Source organism: Silurus meridionalis, chromosome 21, assembly GCF_014805685.1.
Source record: "Silurus meridionalis isolate SWU-2019-XX chromosome 21, ASM1480568v1, whole genome shotgun sequence".
In the NCBI taxonomy this organism is placed as follows: domain Eukaryota; kingdom Metazoa; phylum Chordata; class Actinopteri; order Siluriformes; family Siluridae; genus Silurus; species Silurus meridionalis.
In genome coordinates this window covers 7,844,905-7,853,250 of record NC_060904.1, presented here as the reverse complement: position 1 = coordinate 7,853,250, position 8,346 = coordinate 7,844,905, and positions in this window count along the sequence as shown.

Sequence of the window (8,346 nt, the reverse complement as noted above, 5' to 3'; positions counted from 1 at the left end):
GCAAATGTATACATTTCTTTAAAAAGTTTTATACAAGTGCAGTTTAATGTAGTATTTTTTTATATAATGTAGCCAATTGTAGCTATTTATTACAGTTTTTTTTCTTTCCCTAAAATATCTTTTTGTATTGGTTTGTTTTTAGTGTTTCCATACACTAAATGTATGTAAATTATGTACATTTCTATACATAAACGCAATGGGTGTGACTTACATTTACATTTACATTTGTGGCATTTAGAAGACGCCCTTATCCAGAGCAACGTACAAAAGTGCTTTGAGTCTCTAGTAATGAATAAATCTACACTGGTACGCAAGATTACAAACTTAATATAAATATAACTCGAATTCTACAAACTTGGAAAGTGCTAATTTAGGTATTTCAGGAAGAGGTAGGTTTTCAGTCGTCGTTTGAAGATAGTCACGGACTCTGCTGTACGGACATCTAGGGGAAGTTCATTCCACCACCTCGGTGCCAGTACAGAGAAGAGCCTTGAAGTGTACTTACCTCTCATTCTGAGAGAAGGAGGTACCAATCGAGCAGTGCTGGAGGATCTCAGACAGCGTGGTGCAGTGCGAGATGTGATGAGGTCACTGAGGAAAGATGGTGCTGGTCCATTTTTGGCCTTGTGGGCAAGCATCAGTGTTTTGAATCTGATACGTGCAGCTACTGGAAGCCAGTGAAGGAAGCGCAGCAGTGGGGTGGTGTGGGAAAACTTGGGCTGATTGAACACAAGTCGTGCAGCTGCGTTTTGGATAATTTGCAGTGGACGAATAGCGTTCAGGGGAAGACCTGCCAGCAGAGAGTTGCAGTAGTCAAGTCTTGAAATGACAAGAGACTGAACTAGCATCTGGGCAGCCTGTATGGACAGAAATTGTCGAATCCTTCGGATGTTATAGAGAAGAAATCGACAAGAACGAGCAACATTAGCGACATGTGGGAAAAAAGACAGTTCATTGTCCATAGTTACCCCAAGGTTACGAGCAGTGGCTGAAGGGGAGAGCAGAGAGTCATGAAGTGTTATTTGGAGATCTTGACCTGGAGATGAATCACCTGGGATGATCAGCAGTTCTGTTTTGCTGGGGTTGAGTTTTAGTTGGTGAGCACTCATCCATAAAGATATGTCTGACAAGCATGCTGAGATCCGAGCGGAAGCTGTGGTGTCTGATGGAGGGAAAGAAAAGATGAGTTGAGCGTCATCTGCATAGCAGTGATAAGAAAACCCATGTGAGAATATGACTTCACCAATGGAGTGGGTATAGAGGGAGACTTAAAATAATATATGTTCAATCTTATTTGACAGAAAACCTCCAAAAAGATGAAATCTCCAATATAACTAGCAAAAATATTTGACCAGAGTCAACATAATTTAAGCTAGTTAAGATGTTTTGCTTTTCACCTATTAATGAGAAATAATAAACAAAATATTCCCGATTTATAATGTAATAATGTGTACAACTGCATGTACAGAGTTCCTCATAGTGTTTTCAAGTTCTTAATATTTGCACTGCTGTAAATGTCAAATTCCCCATCCGCAAGTGGTAAAGGTCAATATTTGTTTCTTTCCACTGAATCAATATCTCAAAGTTTTGATTAAATATAATCTTCGGTGCTGACAATAATAACAGTGGAAAGAAATCAGGTCTGAAGAATATAGACTAAGCAAACATTCTTGTTCTACAAACTCTCTCATTGTAGTGCAGTCACATCAAACTAATTTACCTTGCTGAAATCTAAAGAATAATAACATGTATGAAGGGAATAGGACAAGACAGTGTGGCATAGCCATGCGTACATTATGTGTAAAATACTTATCCAAAGCTATAGTTGTGGTTTCTGCTTTCCTAAACATTTTTTACAGATGTCAATCTGGATAAAGGCATCTGTCAAATGTCATGAAATGCAAAGGTAAAGAAAAAAGATCAAGCATTCAACATAAAAAGCCATAGCTGAAATATTATTAGGCTACATCTTTTGAAGTATGATGTTGGACAATAATAAAATGAAATTTCCCAAAGAGAATGTAGAGGGGATTTAATTAGTAAGATATGTGCTTTCAAATATATGATACATCTACTTTTACTTTTACTACTATTTACGAATAATAATAAAACTAATAAAAATAGACCAGGCTATGGCAGCACTGACCAACCTTAAGTTTTTTTCCATGAAGATAAAAGTCTATTACAAGCCCAGCTGGACATAGGTTTGTTTGATTTGGGATGGTAGACATTCCAAATTAGCATCACAGATGGGGACAGTCAAGGGCAGATGAGTCAAGAAATACTGAGCTGAGTTATATTCCAGTGAAACTTGCAATTTGCTAGTAAATTAAATGTGCTATTGTAGAATTGAAATTCAACAGTGCTGTGATATATGCACATATACTTCAAGCTTCAACACAAATCATGCATAAGACTAATTTTGTTGAAAAATGAGCGATAGTTCTAAAGTAAAATGTTTAAAAAGGTTAAAATAATAATGCTATTGAAAATTATAATAATAATCTAAGCAATGGTTTATTATGCTCTATGCATTTACTATCTTTTCCAAATGCTGGTCATGCTAATTCTCTTGTACGGATCACAGGGGTGGACTCTATTCAAACCAGTGCTCAACAAACTCAAGTTTTCCCAAATAAGATGAGTTGATGCTTTATTTTGTTGATTTCACAACAAGACCATCGAGACCTAATGCAACAACCAGCCAAAGAGATGACTTAATTGAGATGGCTGAGGTGGTTTAGGAACATCTGCTGAATGAATGTCGCCCAGGTACCATAACAGCTACTTTGGCAGCAACAATCAAGTGGACCAATATGTACAAAGAGCTGCGCCAAAGAAGACATGATCCAAGCAAATCAATGGAACTAAAAATAATTGACTCCATGTACCAAGGCTATTGCCTTGGATTGTAAAACATGGAAAAGATTCATTATTGACGTTTCAAATCCACAGCAGAGAATTGGGTGCAGAGAAAACCCTGCCGTGTCACCATTTAAGGGAGACTAGAGAAGAAAAAAGAGCATTTGCAGACTGTGCTACATCTAGCTTACTGAAATTACACTGAAGGTAACAACATATATACAGTGCAATTTAAAATTATTTATACCCCTTGAATATTTCCGCATTTTGTCACGTTATAATCACACACTTTAATGTATTTTATTGGGATTTTATGTGAGAGACCAACACAAAGTATCGCATAATTGTGAATTGGAAGGAAAATGACACATGGTGTTAAAGACTTTATGCAAATACAAATCTTAAAGTGTGGCGTGCATATGTATTCAGCCCCCTTTGATACCCCTAAATAAAATCCAGTGCAATCAACTGGCTTTAGTCTACCTGTGTGTACTTAAATCCCAGTATAATTTCAGCTGTTCTGTGAAGGCCTCAGAGGTTTGTTAGAAAATATTAGTGAGCAAACTGCATCATGAAGACTAAAGAACACACCAGACAGGTCAGGGATAAAGTTGTGGAGAGGTTTAAAGCAGAGTTAGGTTATAAAACTGCTAACTTACCAAGACATGGCCGTCCACAGGCCAGGCAAGGGGAGCATTGATTCAAGACCCAGCCAGAAGGCCCATGGTAACTCTGAAGTAGCTGCTCAAATCCACCGCTCAAGTGGGAGAGTCTGTCCACAGGACAACTATTGGTCGTGCACTCCATCAATCTGGCTATTATGGAAGAGGTGGCAAGAAGAAATCCATTGTTGACAAAAACAATAAAAAAAATCCCATTTAGATTAGATTAGATTCAACTTTATTGTCATTACACATGTACAAGTACAAGGCAACGAAATGCAGTTTAGGTCTAACCAGAGTGCAATAGCAGCAAGTGCAGGATATACAGTGTTTACATAAGTTACATGAATGTAATAAATTGGTATTATAGGAGTAATTTACAGATGTGTATGTACTATGAACATATTATACAGATTTCTATTACTATAAACTGAAATCTTGCAGTGTGCCACAAAAAATGTAGGGGACACAGCAAACATGTGGAAGAAGGTGTTGTGGTCAGATGATACCAAAATGTATCTTTTTGGCCTACATGCAAAACACTATGTGTGGCAAAAACCTAACACTGCACATCAGTCTAAACACACCAAAACACACACTGAAACATGGTGGTGGCAGCATCATGCTGTGGGGATGCTTTTCTTCAGCAGGGACAGGGAAGCTGGTCAGAGTAGATGGGAAGATGGATGGAGCTAAATACAGGGCAATCCTGGAAGAAAACCTATTAAAGGCTGCAAAAAAAATTAAGACTGAGGCAGAGGTTCACTTTCCAGCAGGACATTAACCCTAAACATACAGCCAGAGCTACAATGGAATGGATGAGATCAGAACATATTCATGTGTTAGAATAGCCCAGTCAAAGTCCAGACCTAAATTCTTTTGAGAATCTTTGGCAAGACTTAAAAACTGGAGCTCTTTGACAAAGAAGAATGGGCAAAAATTACAGTCTTTACATACCCAAAAAAGACTTGCAGCTGTAATTGCAGCTATATATATATATATATATATATATATATATATATATATATATATATATATATATATACAGTACAGACCAAAAGTACAGACCAAAAGTTTGGACACACCTTCTCAGTCAAAGAGTTTTCTTTATTTTCATGACTTTGAAAATTGTAGAGTCACACTGAAGCCATCAAAACTATGAATTAACACATGTGGAATTATATACATAACAAAAAAGTGTGAAACAACTGAAAATATGTCATATTGTAGGTTCTTCAAAGTAGCCACCTTTTGCTTAGATTACTGCTTTGCACACTCTTGGCATTCTCTTGATGCCTACTTTGAAGAACCTACAATATGACATATTTTCAGTTCACTTTTTTGTTATGTATATAATTCCACATGTGTTAATTCATAGTTTTGATGCCTTCAGTGTGAATTTACAATTTTCATAGGGCCATGTATTGCGAGATTTTGGGGAACAACCTCCTTCCCTCAGTTAGAGCTTTGAAGATGGGTCGAGGCTGGGTCTTATAACATGACAATGACCCAAAGCACACAGCCAGGATAACCAAGGAGTGGCTCTGTAAGAAGCATATCAAGGTTCTGGCATGGCCTAGCCAGTCTCCAGACCTAAACCCAATAGAGAATCTTTGGAGGGAGCTCAAACTCCAAGTTTCTCAGCGACAGGCCAGAAACCTGACTGATCTAGAGAAGATCTGTGTGGAGGAGTGGGCCAAAATCCCTCCTGCAGTGTGTGCAATCCTGGTGAAAAACTACAGGAAACGTTTGACCTCTGTAATTGCAAACAAAGGCTACTGTACCAAATATTAACATTGACTTTCTCAGGTGTTCAAATACTTATTTGCAACTGTATCATACAAATAAATAGTTAAAAAATCATACATTGTGTTTTTTTTTTTTTTTTAAGATTATGGTTTTTTTTTATTGGATAATATATATATATATATATATATATATATATATATATATATATATATATATATATATATATATATTCATATTCCGGAGGGGCATATCATTATGACATTATAACATTATGACACAGTGAAGTCTCTTCATCATAGCACCTTAGCACCTGTTAGTGGGTGGGATATATTAGGCAAGTGAACATTTATTCCTCAATGTTGATGTGTTAGAAGCAGAAAAATCAGTGGTCAGTATCTATCAAAAGTGGTCCAAGGAAGGAACAGTTGTGAACCAGCAACAGGGTCATGGGTGGCCAAGGCTCATTGATGTACATGGGGAGCGAAGGCTGGCCACAGACAAATTGCTGAAGATGTTAATGCTTTTAATGCTGGATAGTTCCCGATTGTTTTGGCAGCAAAAGGGGGACCAACACAATATTAGGCAGGAGGTCATAATTTTATGCCTATATGCCTTATATACAGTATAAAAACTCCTAGTTTTATTCTGAGTTTGGGATTTTGTATGGATGCACATTTCTGTGCTTGCTCTCCATTTGTCCTTGTGGGGATCTCTCCCAACAGCATGTGGCTATGACTGGCTAAAATGACATGACTGGCTAAAATGACCCTGATCAGCCTGTAGCCATTTGTTCATTTGTTTTGGTTGTTTGTCTGTCTCAGTTGTGTTCACACTTGGTCTTGTAATGACATTAAAACAAAAGCACAGAAAAGCTCACTCTCTCTCTCTCTCTCACACACACACACACACACACACACACACACACACACACACACACACACACACACACACACACACATTTGGGAGCTATGGCAGGTGGTGGGTGAGTGATTGATGGGAGACAAGTTCCCCTCAGGCTCCAGCTGTCACACATCTCTCGTTCTGATGATCATCCCAGCTTCAGCGCTTGTGTCCCCTTAGCTGCACCCCAGCCACACATGACACAGTGTGTGCTTGTCAGACAGCTAGAATAAATATTTATAACCAAAACATTCATGGGTTTTAGTACTTTAATTCATGTGATACGATAAAGCTTGGCATGCAGCTCATATAACATGCAGATATGAAATTGCAGGCTTACAGGCTAATATCATATCAATAATTTTAATATCAAAATCAATGAAACAATTACATTTATTTTGCAATTTACATTTGTTAAAATAAAAAACAAAAAACATGCAGAGGTTTATTTAGCAAGCCACATCTTTTCCTGAGAGTACTTAACAAGAGAGTATTATTTTGTCAATAAACTAAACTGGGCCAAGAGCTGCCTACTGTAACAGATAGAGACAATTTTACTGACCAGCTTTTCCTGCAGCGAATTGGAAAAACACTTATCATTTGCTCATAACTAATTTAGTCACCACTTGCTTGACTCAAAATCATATAATAACTTTAAATAATGGGATTCAACATTTTCATTTATTCTGTTATTGAAAACTCACAAGGAAGTCAATCGGACCTCAACTGTCAGGATCCTGAGGGTTGTGGTCAGAAAAGAGTACAAAAGGTATTCTCTTGTGGGTGGAATATATAATGCTAAAACAATGTATAGGTGGCTGGAGAGGTGATAAATCTTTTCGTTTATATGTGTAGGTAAAATAAAACCTATACTGGTATCTTAACAAAGAAAAACAAGCATGATAAAATTTCAGTAGAGACACAAAAACATCTGTGGATCTATCATTTTAGATCATTTTATACAAAGTGAATACAGCTTCATCTTTTTTCCTCTGGGTCTTTTATTTTAGTCTCAGTTTGTTTGTCTTCATAAACTTTGAATTAACTTTTTATTAAGTTGCTTATAGGCAAAGATGAGTTCTGCATCAAACGTTCCTGCGAGGTATTTTTGAATCAGTAACATAAATGATTGCTTCCATCGCTTTCCGCTTTGCGAGACTGCAATCAGTGGAAGGGAAATAAGCACTGTGGAAAATTCTCTAGCCCAGTATGATGTAGCCTCCTAGATGCCAGCTAGATGTTATCATAGCTGTTTTCCTCAGAGAGGACATATCTTTTTTAAAACAAAACTTCACTGGCTGACGCCCTTCTGGGGTGATGCTATTCAAAGGTTATATTACTGCATGCTGCATAATTCATTTTGCTTATCGGGTTATCTAATCCAGCAGTAGTTTCCGAAACGATGTCCTCGAATATCATCCATTTGCTGAGTTAGGAGACGAAACAGGAGCAAACACAAATTCACAAATTCCAGATTCAATGATGACCTCTATAGGGGTCCTACATGTCATCTCAATTACAAAAAGCTAGATGAGTGTTATGCTATCAATGAAAAAAAAGCTCTGGCCCCAAAACAGCGAGTTGTTGGAATAGGCGGTAATAAGAAGTCGATTCAGTCATAGAAAATAAGAACTAGCAAGTGGCTAGTATGCGACAATATTTATTTGTCAGTAAACATAGTAACTGAGTATTTAGCCCTTCTTGGTAGGTGATAGTAAAACATTGTGGAAAAACAACAACCATGATACAACACACGGAAGACAAAGAGTGCAGTGAAAGACGAGGCTATATGATTATGCTTATAAGTGCTATTTAACACTGCATGTGAATCGGTTGTAAATCATGTGTGATGACACCTTAGGGGGCAGTCGCTTTTTGGAAACATGTTCTCTGTTGAAAATCCTTACAATTATAATGTGTTATGTAACTTATGAATGTTAAAGCTTTTGTCCTAGTTAGCTTATGCAAATTAATTAGAAAACCATATAAGGCAAAGTATGTAAGTATGCGATCAAAATAATTAGATTTCATGTCAAATCAAATGTATATAAATGTATATACATTATGTATTTATACGGTATGCTGCTTTAGGATGATTGAATCAAATATATTATTCAATACCGTGGCAGGTGGTCAGGGCCAGCTAAGCCTTCTTTGCTGGCCTAAACACAAT